The following is a 14,094-nucleotide window of genomic DNA, read 5'->3' on the forward strand; positions in this document are numbered from 1 at the left end:
ATAATGTTTAGGGGAAAAAAACCCACAAAGTTTCTTAAACTGTTCACATCATCAGCAACATAATTGTTAATTACGTTGCTGTAAGAAACAACTACTCCGCACTTAGAACATAATACCAGGAGGATATATTTTAATTTTATTGTCTTAATTATATAATTAATTATATTATATTAATTATTGTCTTATTAATTATTGTCTTAATTAATACAAATGTATTTTAATGGTCACCCACACTATTTTGCTATGTCAATGATAATTACATTTCGGAATTGAAAAAAGATGATTAATAACTTCTTAAAAATGGAGGAAATGGTTAGTTTTTCTCTTCTGGTTAGCTAGGTTACTGGATGCATAGACTGGTTTTCACTTATCTCAATTGTTATTTTGATAAGAGGGAGGCATCGTATTTCTATTCTTTGAGACACTCAGTTCTGTAACAAGCAAGCTTTAGCACTGGGGAAGGAATCGTGAAGCGAACAGTGAGTGAAAATGACAGGTCTCTGGGAATATTCATGCTCCTTGTACAAGGTCCATCAGCCTGTTGGCCAGAATATAAAGAGGAAAAACTAAGAAGTAATGATCTTTTCCTGAGAAAGTCTCATTCTCTCTCTCCGTCTCCTGATAAAATCCAACACCAAATATTCCGAGGAGTTGGAGTAAGACCTTTTAATTCTGTTGGACGTGCTCCTGGGGCTGTGCTTCATCATCTCGGAGTTTCTAGGCAGTTTGGACTCTCTTCCCTGAAGGTGTGGAGAGGGCTTCACACTTGGAATATAATGTTTTGGTGCCATCTGGTGGATAATTGACAGTTTAGCAGCTTCACTGAACTATTTATTGCTATGTTCTGAGGAAGGACGCAAGGAAGGGCCAGAGGAAGGGAGGAATTGTTAATCTCCACAAGCCATCATTTAGGAACCCAGATCTCCAAATTGGAAAGACCGCCTCCTTTAGCTACTTCCTTACATGAAGTTTTGTCAATGCATACTTGACCGCCCAGTAAAAATGTCCATTTATAAGGCGTGTGGTTTTCTTTTAAGTCATCGAAATAATGCTTAAGGAAAAAAAGGTCAAAGTTTCTTAAAATACATACATCATCAACAACATAATGGTTAGTTAGTTGTTGGGTCTGCAGGAGGGAGGAGTCACATCTGAGAGGCTCAAGGGCATATCTGGTAAATGGTGCTAGGGAGCAACCTTGATGGTCTGTGAAGATCAAGCTATCCCATACAATAAAAACTGAACCATGAATGGGAAAATCAGAGGTAGGTGTTGGCAGGAACTGACTTGAAAAGTCAAAGCTAAAACCTCATTCCTGGGATTTCTGGGTGGCTCAGTTGGTTAAGCGTCTGCCTTTGGCTAAGGTCCCTATCCCAGCATTCTGGGATCGAGTCCTGCATCAGGCTTCTTGGTCAGCGGAGGGCCTGCTGCTTCCCCTGCTTTTGTTCTCTCTCCTTCCTTTTTTCTCTGACAAATAAATAAAATCTCTAAAAAATAATAAAATAAAACTTCATTACCAAAAATCTTTGAGGTCTCAAAGGTGTCTTAACTCAAACTGCATGCTTCTCCCTCCATTCTCAACTCAATCCTTAAAAAAATAAAAATGAAACAAAAACCTATTTCTAGTTTACCCTTTTCAATGATGCCAAACCATCCAGTGTCCAAGTCAGAAATACGGAGTCTGCTTGATGTTGCCCCCATTTTTCATCCCTCCCCATATCCAGTCAATTGGAAAGTTCTGATGATTTCACCCTCTGTGTATCTCTTGAATCTGCCCATCTCTTCCTCACTCCCACCATTTGGTTCAAGCAACTAATCTCTCACCTGGTTGACTGATTACCTCTTAACCCTTCCACCTCCTTTTGCTTCTCTCACTTCCAATGTTCTCTCCACAGTGCAGTTAGGACTGTATTTTCAAAGATTTGTTTATTTATTTATTTGTCAGAGAGGAAAAAGAGAGAGAGAATGAGAGAGAGGGTGCACAAGCAGGAGGAGTGACAGGAAGAGGGAGAAGTAGGCTCCCCGCTAAACTGAGAGTCACATGTAGGACTGGGATCATGACCTCAGCCAAAGGCAGATGGAAGACGCTTAACTGACTGAGCCACCCAGGCGTGCCTAGAGCTGTATTTTCAAAATGTAAGTGGATCGTGATGCCGCCCTTGCTTGCTTAGAATACTACAACCAGAATGCTTTGCTTTTAGGATAAAGATTAAACTCTAATGTAAACTGCAAAACTCTGCATGACCAGTCTCCTACTGTACTGTCTACTCTGCACACAGCTCAGCTCTAACCCCTCAGGCTTTCTTCACTGCCCATTCTTCTTCCTACCACAGGACCTTTGCATATGCTGCTCCTACCACCTGGGCACTCCTTTCTTCCACCCTCATCTAGCTAACTCTTATCTTTCAGAACTTAGTTCTAGGTCACTGAATCAACCCAGGATGAATCAAATCAAAGTCCTTCATGTTAAGTTCTAATAGCTCCAAATTCCTCTTATCTGGATAAAAATCATGCCTGCAATTTTACTTTTTGAAATTATTTGAATATCTATCTCCACCATTAGAATATAATTCCCATGGAGGCAAAGACGGCATATATTTTGGTTCACCATTGTGTATCCTGGGACTAACACCATCTCTGAATTAACACATACTTGATAAGGGAAGAAAGAAGGGAGGGAAGAAGGAAAAGAAGAAGGAATGGTTGGAAATTAGAAAAATGATTACTATAATTCAAACTAAAAGTTTTTCTAATATTTAAGTATATAACTAAAATTTTTTCTTAAGCAGGCCATCCTGAACCTTCTTTATGTCTTTATGATCCAGTATATATTGTATGAATGCCCTCCTGTGGTCCCTAAAATCTAAGGGTCCTGGGTAATGTAGTAATTATCATGGTGCTGCTCAGATCAGAAAGCCAGAGTTCCAAACCCAGCTGGGAGATCTGAGGCAATGACCTTCACCTCACTGTGGCTCCATTTCCTTCTGCATAAGAGGAAGATAATACAGTACTTAGCTTACAGAGTTGAGAAGAAATCAGGTAGCCCAAGTAAAGCACTCAGTAAATCCTTCATCAACACTTTTTACCACTTTTACCATCACCCATAACTGAATTCTCCTGTAACATGCTGTCACCCATGGGCTTCAGCTATAGACACAGTTCATTTGCTTCTGTTTGCCTCTCCTTCCCCTTCCAGCTACCTGGGCGCATCATGCCAAAACCCTCCTCGCCCTCAAAGGCCTAACTCAAATGCTGCCTCTTTCAAAAGTCTCTCATGCCCCTTTCAAAAAAATCCACTTATATTCAGTGAATGTATCCTATGTTGGCCCATTCACACTTTGTAAACTCTTGCATGGCGCTTACAACAGGTACAAGGGGAAAACACCCAACTGGTGAACTTTTATTTGAAAAATACCTAAAATGTATCTATAATAAAAGGTGTCTAATTTGCAACTAGGTAAACATTTCTTTCTGTGCAATTCTTTTAAACTGTTCTTTCCAAACAGTAATAATAATAATGGCGTTTTTAAAACCCTTCCCCTGTGCCATCATGGGACTGTTGTAAAACCTACCTCAGAGGACTGTGGAGGGGAAGCAACAGGACAGCAAGAAATATAGTCTGCCCTGTGGGGGGGCGGGAAGAAGAAGAAGAAGAAGAAGAAGAAGAAGAAGAAGAAGAAGAAGAAGAAGGAGGAGGAGGAGGAGGAGAAGAAGAAGGAGAAGAAGAAGAAGAAGAAGAAGAAGAAGAAGAAGAAGAAGAAGAAGAAGAAGAAGAAGGAGAAGGAGAAGGAGAAGGAGAAGGAGAAGGAGAAGGAGAAGGAGAAGGAGAAGGAGAAGGAGAAGGAGAAGGAGAAGGAGAGAAGAAAGAGAGATCATCACCTGCATCTCTAGGAGATTCTCTCAATGGAAGCCCCTGAGGGACATACAAAAATGGCCAAGAAACAGTCCATATTTAGCTGCCTGCAGGCCCCATGGGCACAATGCCATCTCACAGCAGTGCCAAACGACCAAGAGCTTTCCTTTCCCTTTCCCATCCTCCCAGATGAGGGAGAAGATCCAACTTTAAATCAAATTTGGAGGGGCGCCTGGGTGGCTCAGTGGGTTAAGCCTCTGCCTTTCGCTCAGGTCGTGATCCCAGCGTCCTGGGATCGAGCCCCGCATCGGGCTCTCTGCTTGGCGGGGAGCCTGCTTCCTCCTCTCTCTCTCTCTCTCTCTATGCCTGCGTCTCTCCCTACTTGTGATCTCTGTCTGTCAAATAAATAAATAAAATCTTTAAAAAAAAATAAATAAATAAATCAAATTTGGACCTTTTATTTTTATTTGGGATCAGACCATTTTCAGAATTGAAATAGCACTTGTGATTTTGAATATCTGAAAAATCTCTTAATCTCTAAAATGAAGCGAAAAATTCACTGATCAATCTGTATTTTCAACCAGCAGCCGAGGAAGTACTTTCCTGCCAAATAAATTTTAAAAGTACAACGGGAGTTTAAAATAAAGATGATTTCTGATTATATTTCAAGTCTTGCTTGTTTAGATATCAGATATAGACTATTATTTGCCTTAATTCTCATAATACTGTGAGGATAAGCCTAGTATTATTAAGCACCATTTCCATTTTAAAGTTGAGGAAACGGGTGCGCGGGTGGCTCAGTCGTTAAGCATCTGCCTTTGACTCTGGTCATGATCCTGGGGTTCTGGGATCAAGCCCCGCATCCAGCTCTCTGTTGGGCTGGAAACCTCCTTCTCCTTCCCCCACTCCTCCTGCTTGAGTTCCCTCTCTCTGTGTGTCTCTTTCTGTCAAATAAATAAATAAGAATCTTTGAAGTTGAGGAAACTGAGGAGCATCTGGGTGGCTCACTCAGTTAAGCATCTGACTCTTGGTTTTGGCTCAGGTCCTGATCTCAGGGTCGTGGGATGGAGCCCCATGTCAGGCTCCACGCTCAGTGCGGAGACTGTTTGGGATTCTCGCTCCCTCTCCCTCTGCCTCTCCTGCTATTGCGCTCTCTCTCGCTGTCTCTCAAATAAATAAATTTAAAAATAATAATAATAAGATGAGGAAACTGATACATTGAGAGCTTACATAAGTTTCCTCAAGATGCTCACTCAGCAAGTAAATTTGAGACTCAAGATTTGAACTCTGTATTTGAACCAAGGTTATGTTAAACTACTCTGCGATAAGTAGTTAAACTCATAGCAATAATATTATCTTATGCAATCACATTAAACATTTTAAGTTAATTTTTTATATCCATAGTTTCTTTTCTTTCCTTAAAATGGAATCCTACACCAAAAACTCATTTTATTGGTTTGCTGAAATTTTCCGAGGCTTCCCTGGAAATCCCAATGCCTGGGGTCTCTTCTCAGTCCATGGAGGGGCTGCCACGGGGCTCTGGCTAAAGGTCTCTGTTTCTATGGAAGTCACAAAATTATATATCTTTCTGAACCCAGGAAATTCCATTTTTAGTCTTAGAGAACCTATCTCTTTGTCTAATTCTCTTCTCCCAAGAAGGCTGGGGCTAGAATTTCTTTGTATTAAAAAAGTTGGGTTTTCAGTTTCCCTTTAAAAAATTGGAAGTCTGGACTTTCTGGGCACACATCCCACAAAACAAAAGCTGGGACGGTGTAGCAGCTGCCTTCTTTATCCAAACCACATGCCCTCCAGCTCACCACAGACCCTTCCAGCGCACTCCTCCCATCATTTTATCTGCCAGACCCTTCTAAGCGTTTGGATTTGTTAACTTTGGCTTGGGTTTTTGCAGACCAAATCCAGAAAGGTTTGTTGTGACTTCTTCTTTGGAAAGTGTCATAATCCTCCCTGTAAGGGATTAAGCAAAACAAGCTACCTTTCTGGATGACAGGAAGAAAAAATTCAGGGGCAGGGGGAACCTCCAAATTTGATTTGCTACTTCTCCCTAGTAAAGAAAATATATTTCCATTCTCCTGCACCTGAGTTGGTTGTCTGAAATGCACACCTGCTCCTACTGAGATCTAATGGCTATATTCAACATTCTGCAATGAACCAAGTAGGCCTTTAATAAATATTTATTGAATCAAGTTGTTTGACTATTCCCCAGTAGATTAGCACAAAAATAGTAAAGTTCAGCATCCATGCCTAAACACAAACAAGAATTTGTTCTAGGAATTTTAATTCCATCTAGATTCACATGCACTAAGAAATTTGCCAACTGTTATCCTTTGGAGTTGCAAAGCATACAAGTGAGAATGATGTCTTTGATTGCTGGCTAAGTAATTAGTTCTCTGGGCCCTAGAACATTATTTAAAAGGGAATCTTTAGAAAGCTGTCACTTTATCCCAGATGTGCCATCTGTATGGGTTCAGACCTACATAAAGTAACAAAGGCTTCTGAAAAGTGAGCTGGATAAATTCAGTAACCTGGGATTTCCTCTGGGTAACAATGCTCCCGACTTATCAAGAAAAGACGTGTCCATGCTCTTTGGCTAACTGTTCAAAGTAATTCATCGTGTGTATATCTGGACCCAAGAAAGAGCAAAGGAGAGCAGGGAAGTGCCAAAATCAAGGCGCACTCTGTAAAATAAGATGTTTGAAAGGATTTTTTGCCCTCACAGTTAATTATAGGCAGCTTCTCCAAGAATTCTCTCTAATGCTGGCTTTTCCTACTAGTGTAGCTCAGCAAAGTGACCTACTGTCAACTTTCCAAACCACCTTCCTTCTAGCTTTTTTGCTTTTTCCACAGGACAAAATACTTCAAGGATTGAATCATAGGTAGCTTATAAGAACAAATGCTGGAGCCATTATATTTTCAGACTTCATTTGCTGTTTGGAAGCTGGGATCCCTTACCGTAGACATTGACCGGCTGACCAGCGGGGCTCAGGGAACCCAATGGTAGGTAATAGTAGCAACAGCATCCAGGGATTAGCCATCGATTGCTAAATATTTTGCATGTGTTTTAAATATTCTCTCATCAATTCTTACAACCCATGTTTTATAAAGGTGGAATCAAAGTTCACAAAGGTGAAGTGACCTGTTGCAAGTCACACAGTTATTGAACTGGGAGTTAAAAGCATCTCATCTGCTTTTAACTCATGGTTCAATTCACAATGTATCCCTAAACCCCAGGCCTTGTTGGTGCCTTTAAAACACTCCAGGGAGGTGCAGAGAAGGGTCATGGCATTATGACTTTTGAGTAAGAGATAGGAAGATGCTTTGTTCTTGTATTTGCTTGGGGGACGAAATGAAATCAGAAATGTAAGATCCTGAGGATTCAATACACACACACACACATACACACACACACACACACACACACACACAAAACCTTTGAGCCATTAGCCTCAAGGCACACCCTTGGCTGTGGCCGCATTATTGAGAGCTGGAAGTGTACGTAGGCCTTTTTGTCTAATTATCTAAAGTACTTAATCGGCCTCACCTAATCACACACAACAACCCTTTGAGACAGATTTCATTACTGGTCCCATTCTACAGGTTGAGAAGCTAGGAATTGGAGAAGTTAAATCACTTGCATAAGAACACATAGCCTAAGGGACTGCACAGCCTCCGTTCAAATCTAGTTCTGCCGATTCCAGCCTGAAGATGAATCTCCTTGGAAAAAATGATTTCTCCCTTCTCCATTTCTCATACCCCATTTCTCACTCTAAGCCCGAAGCCACAATGGTAATCCCATCTAGAATTCTTTTCTGTGGGGAGAGGGATTGCTAATCAAACATCAGAGTTCTCCCTTTGCTCGAGAGCACAGCTAGGCAGGTAACGCTGGCTGCCAGTCCTTCAGAGCTAACTGTGCCTGAGTTGCCTGCCCATCGTGTACAACTAGCTGAACTAGATCAACCAAAGTGCCTGACAAGGCAGACACTGGAAGGAAGGGTGGCAGAGCACAGCCCTCTTACTCAGAAAAGGAAGTTGGTGGGTCCTGAGTGCCTAGGATCCAGGAAAGCGGGGCTGCCGGTGGCAGGTAGCGGTAATAATGTTAATCTGTAAATGCACCCCCTGTGATTTGCCTCCAGTTGGTACTGGTTGCATTAAAGCGATGTTCTACTTTCAAACCCGTGTTTAGAAAACTTGGACGTCTTGTGGGTGACTGTGAGAGCCGAGAGCACGCTGCGAAGGCCATGGGCACCCTGCCACACTGCGAGAGTACCCCAAGGTGGTGTGGCACCTCCCGCATACCCCCAAATGCAGCACTCCCCCCCAACACATCGCATGCAAATCTTTCTATTGAATCATGTTGTCACCAAGTCCCACTTCAGAAGAAGATGAAGAAGTCTTTAGGGGAAATCGTCTACTGTGATCAGAGGTTCGAGAAATTCCCCTTGCAGCTGAAGAACTTGGGCACCTGTCTACACTAGGACTGCCCCCGCAGAACCCACAACAGGTATAAGGAGTACCCAGACAGACCACTGTGGGCGCTGTCACCCCAGGTCTATGTCCCAGAATGGACAGCAGCAAGTAGAAGAAGCTTCTGTGGCTTTTCATTGACTCATCTCTCCAAACTCCACAGTATAGAATGTTATCAGAAACAAAAAAACAAAAAAAAAAACAAAAACAGCCAACCTCAGATTTTTTCAAGTTACTTAATTTTTTTTATAAGATACAGGAAACTTAGTTCTATACAAGGGCCATGAAATGATACAGCTAAGCAAAATATAGAATATATTATTATATATTATAATTCTAAAGAATTAGTAAAGAGCATAGAACAGCTTGGGATTTGTGATCAGCTGACCTGGGTTGAACCCTGTTTAACCATTTACTGGATGTATAATCTTGGCTAAATTAGTATCTCTGAATCTCAGTTCCACATCTGTATGTACCCACCACTTAAGGTATTATGACGATTAAAATGTTAATGTCCATCAAATGCTTCTTATACAGACCACCATAGAGCAAAAACTCAGCAGATGGTGCCTAATATTATTAAGAAAAGTAATTCAAAGGACAAACAGCAGTTTTTCTCTTTTCCCACCAAGAGTTAAATATCTTTAACCACTTACCAGGAAGAATTATAGAATACTCATCATTGTCTCATTTCTCCACAATGTCTTCTTATGTGACCTTGGGTAATAAAATGATTCACTTCAAAAAAACGAGAGGATAGAAAGAAAGTTATCCTAACAAGTTCATCTAACATATCTCAATTTCCTCATCTATAAAAAGGAGCAACAACACTTATCAGTGTTGTACAGATAAACTCAGTTTCTATATGTGAAAATACTTAAAAATTACATGATGCAGGGGCATGTGGGTGGCTCAGTTGGTTAGGAGTCCACTCTTGATTCCAGCTACAGGTCATGATCTCAGGGTGGTGAGATCAGCCCCCCGCATGGGGCTCCTTGCTGGGTATGGAACCTGCTTGAGATTCTCTCTCTCCCTCTTCCTCTGCTCCACCCCCTGCTCATGCTTTCCCACCTCCCCCAATAAATCTTCTTTTAAAAATTACATGATGCAATTAAGTTCAAGATATTTTTATTTCTTTTTTTTTGGGACAGAAGGGTGTGAAGATACAGGATGTAGTTTTAAATAAAGAACACTGACTAACTGCCTCATCAAAAAGTGGCACTTTCTGTGTAATTTTATCCTTTTTACTTAAGGTCAAACTACACCACTTTTTTATTTTAACTTATCGACAGCAATGATCAATTATGAGATTAAAATCTCATTGGGAAATTGGGAAAGAAGGAACTATAATCATCAGAGGGTCTCATATCTCTATCGTTTGTCTTCCCAGGTAAATTTAATGAAGAGAAAAATCACCTACACCACCATAAGATTTTCCCTGCCAGACCCAATATGTAGTATTCTAAACAGACTTTCACCAAAAGCCTTCCTTCAAAAGAGACAATGGTGCCTGCAGTGTATATATTGCAATTAGTATCTTTAAATAACAAGGACTTTGCTTAGTTTTTTATATTGATGGAAACGTTTCCATCTACAGGTATTTTACAAGCACCAATTTGAAATTGTATTTATTTAATTATGCTTTGCATATATACTGAAACCTGGCAAAGTGAGCATTTCTACAGACAAATGTATTCTTATCCTATTTTTTTTTACACACACACATGCTTCCTTCCAAAAAGGCTATTTTGGTTTAATGTGTATAACCCAGGTGGTTTCCCTGAGTAGGGCTTGGGTAGTATACTTTGCCAGGCCGATGAGACTATTATAGTCTTTACTTAAGACTTGAATATTTATATATCACAGTTTATTTACTGAAGTGGGTGAAATATTTTTAACTCTCACTCTCTCTTTACTAAGGGAATAATTTCCCTTGGAGAGAAAGAATATTATTAGCATGGAAATTAAAAGGTGTGATGATTCAAAAATAGCAGAGCGGTGAAAAGAGCAAGTTCTAGGGTCATACTGCCTGGGTCTGCTTGTGGTAGCTGTGTGACTTCAGGCAAGTCTCTCAACGACTCTGTACTTCAATTTTCTCATCTTTAAACTCAGTGGTATAGACACACAAACTCTCATAGAATGCTGCCTATTTCTCCTTAAGCTGAGTGATTACAAATAAAGAACATAAAGAGCAATAATGAGACCCAGCAGAAGAATTCATACGTGTGCATGAACTCTTGCTACAACCAATTTGACATGATATTTTTCCTTTCGAGTAAGAAGGTAATAGTTTATTCAGCTTGGCTCAATGTAAGCTTTTCGGTTACTGTCTAAATTTAGTCTTATAATGATTTCTTTTAGGAGTGAAGCTGAAGTAGCACGTTTTAGTGTACCCGTGTGTTTATTATACACATGGTGGTTATTGCTACAAGTGAGTTAACAAAACTCTTTTTTTCCTGTTGGTTTCAAGAACATTCATACTCAATGAAATGTGAACTCCTATATATTGTCTTCTGTGTGCCCTGCATGACCTGGGTTTATGTTTTACCTTTCACAGGTAATTCTTCCTTCAAAGTGATAATAGTCTAGCCCAGAAGTAGGTAAACTCCTGCCCATGGGCCAAATTGAGCTTATTGCTGGCCTATGAACTAAGAATGGTTTTGATTAAATGAGTAGAGAAAAAAATCTAAAGAAGAATTGTATTTTGTGACATGTGAAAATTATGTGAGGTTAAAATTTCAGTATCTATTTAAAAAAGTGTTATTGGAACACAACCATACTCATTTCCTTACATATTGTCTATTTTCTTGGCTGCTTTTATGCTACAACAGCAGAGTCCAATAGTTAGGACAGAAATCATATGGCCCACAAAGCCTAAAATATTTAGTATCTAGCCCTTAAAGAAAATATTGCTGACACCACCCCCCAACCCCATCTAGCCTAGCCTAAATCTATCCCAGAAAGAACAGAAGATTGGCACACTAACAATATTATAGGCAAGGTTCTATTAAGCAGAGGATAAGCTGGTATTTATCTGATGACTGTAGAATAATCTTCTGCTTCAAGACAAGAGAAAAAAAAAAAAAAGGAAAGAAAGAAAGACCAATTATTTGCCCGCTAAGAAATTCTACTTAAGGATTATTCATCATAAGAATTTTCCCAAATTGTCTTATAGTGGTAGTTGGACCCTAATTATACTAAATGGGGACTTATTTGGGTTATTCCATTATGATAGTAGACAGAGAGTGAGTCAGAAATTCAGGCAACTGAGACCAAACCTAAGCTCACCCATATCCCTGACTCTTGGTGACGTGTTAAATACCTACCAGGTTCACAGCTCTTCTGGGAAAGTGATGTAAAACATTCCTCCCCAGGAGGAACTGCCATGTTTGGTACCATTCAACATTCACCCACTCACTTCCGACTCTGTTGCAAGTACCACTGTCAGTTCTGAGGATACAGGGATGATCAGGAAAGCACTGTCCGTGCTCCCATGGAACTTAAAATACAATGGAGGTGGCAAACAATAAGCACATGAATAAAGAAAGAAATGTTGAAAAGTGATCTAAAACCACAAGATATTTAAAAAAAAAACACAACTGTATGATTCCACTCATGTGAAGTACATGGAGTAGTCCAATTCATAAAGACAGAAAGAAAATGGTGGTTGCCAGGGAGGGTATAGTGAATCATTATTTAGCAGGTACAGAGTGTAAGTTTAACAAAAGGAAAAGAGTTTCTGGAAGTGAATGGTGGTGATGGGTACACAATCTGAATGTGCTTAATACCACCAGACTGTACACTTAAAAGTGACTAAAATGGTCAATTTCATGCTATTTGTATTTTACCACAATGTTTTAAATTGGGGGAAAAATATAGAGATAAAGGGATGGTTCTACAAGTTTCCATAAAGAGGAGGAAAAAAAACAAAAGACAGGTCACCCACAAAAAAGAAAAACAAAAACAAAAAAAGAACATTCAGCTTCTGATCAGAAACCCCAGATGCTAGATAACAGGGAAGAAAAAATTCAAATTCAAAATTCTGTGCTGAAATTATCTTCAACTTACCTTCTGTACTCAGACACATTAACTAACCCTGAAAATGGAAAAAGTCATTTTCAGAAAAATACATAGGCATACACAAGGTATCGTGATGGTGGCTGGCTAAGGGGCTGATGTTTATGTTCATGTATTTTCAATTTTTAAAAATATTTTGAATAAGTAATTCATTCACATGCTTCAAAAATCAGAATACATAGAAAGGTATATCTGGTGCTCATGCCCATAATCTCAGATGGTCCTTATTGCTCATTTCCAGAAGTAAACATTGTTGTTAGATTCTCATGTAACTTTCAGAGTATCACTATCCATACCGAAGCAAATTTGAATATAGATTCTTTCTCTTCCCTTCCTTTAAAAGATTGGTTTAAGTGGGGTGGTAATGTAAGGCCTGAGTAGCAGGAAGACAGCCATATGCAGATCCAGGAGGAGAATGTTCGAGAGGAAAGAGAGAGACAGGGGACCCCGAGGCAGGAACGGTTGTCATGTGTTTAAGGATCAGAAGTAAGGTCAAAGCAAGGAAGAATGCCCAAGTAAGGCTCAAAGGAAAGATCAAAGGAAAGTCAGACTGCATGAGGTAGAGTGTGGCAGGAGAAAAGGTAGAAAGGAAGGGAAAAGGCCTGTGACCCCACCTAAAATAATATTCGATAGCTGGCCAACCCTATCTTCACTGAGCAACTGCCTGCCATGGTAGCCATTCCCATCTACCACTGAAGGACCATTATGATGGTATGACATCAAAAAAAGGATTCGGTGGACCCCCTACTTGTTCCAGGAAATGACCAGCTATGGTACAGCCCCATCCCTAGCACTGAGCAATTGGCCTTTTTGAAACCTCCCTGGGTGGTTCACTTGCCCTGAGGCCAACCAAGGAATGCTGTGTTCCTAAAGTTCAAATAGAATTTCTCCCCCACTTCCAAAAAATCCCACCTGAATAGGATGTTTGCCAATCAGAGAATGTGTTTCCTCTTTGTACACTACAAACGTACTCTACTTTCTACCACGTTAGAAACCCTGCTAAAACAAACCTGCTGACAGACGGGTTCCCTTGCGGCGTTTAGGGAGAAGCAGCCTTTGCTCATTTTGTCTTTGACACAGTTCTGTCTTTGACTTCACATTTGGCCTAAATACAGGCCCTCCCTTTCCCCAGCTCCTGAAATGGAGAGGGAAGAGAAGAGGGAGAAATCATCAATGTTTTTGTTTATTTATTTATTACTTTATTTTATTTTGTATCTTTTTTGCTTCTTAAAATCTACTATCTCTCAATACTATTTCCAAATACTTATTTCACTTGACCTTCAAATTTTACTCTTAGAGTTCAGGTTTGGTTTGTTTTTTTTCCCCAACTGATCTCTATTTTGTCCAATACATGCATGGACATAAATTCATGAAACTTTCCAAGTTTTATTAAAATGGTATTAAAAAAATCTTTGATATAGTTCCCATAAAGCAATATTATGACTCAGTATGCATTTTTAGATAAATTATGAATTCTTTAAAGTTCTAATTATAGTTTAAATGATTTAATTATTATTCAAAAACAACACTTCATATACCCAATTCAATAGACTTCTTTAAAACATTCCAAGGGATTAAAATAATCATGTATACTCTGTAATTTCACCTTAATTATGTATTTCTATGACTGGTTTTCAGTTTCTACGATTTCTGTTTTCTTTGTAAACCATCTTTCTTCTCCATGG

Source organism: Meles meles, chromosome 4, assembly GCF_922984935.1.
Source record: "Meles meles chromosome 4, mMelMel3.1 paternal haplotype, whole genome shotgun sequence".
In the NCBI taxonomy this organism is placed as follows: Eukaryota; Metazoa; Chordata; class Mammalia; order Carnivora; family Mustelidae; genus Meles; species Meles meles.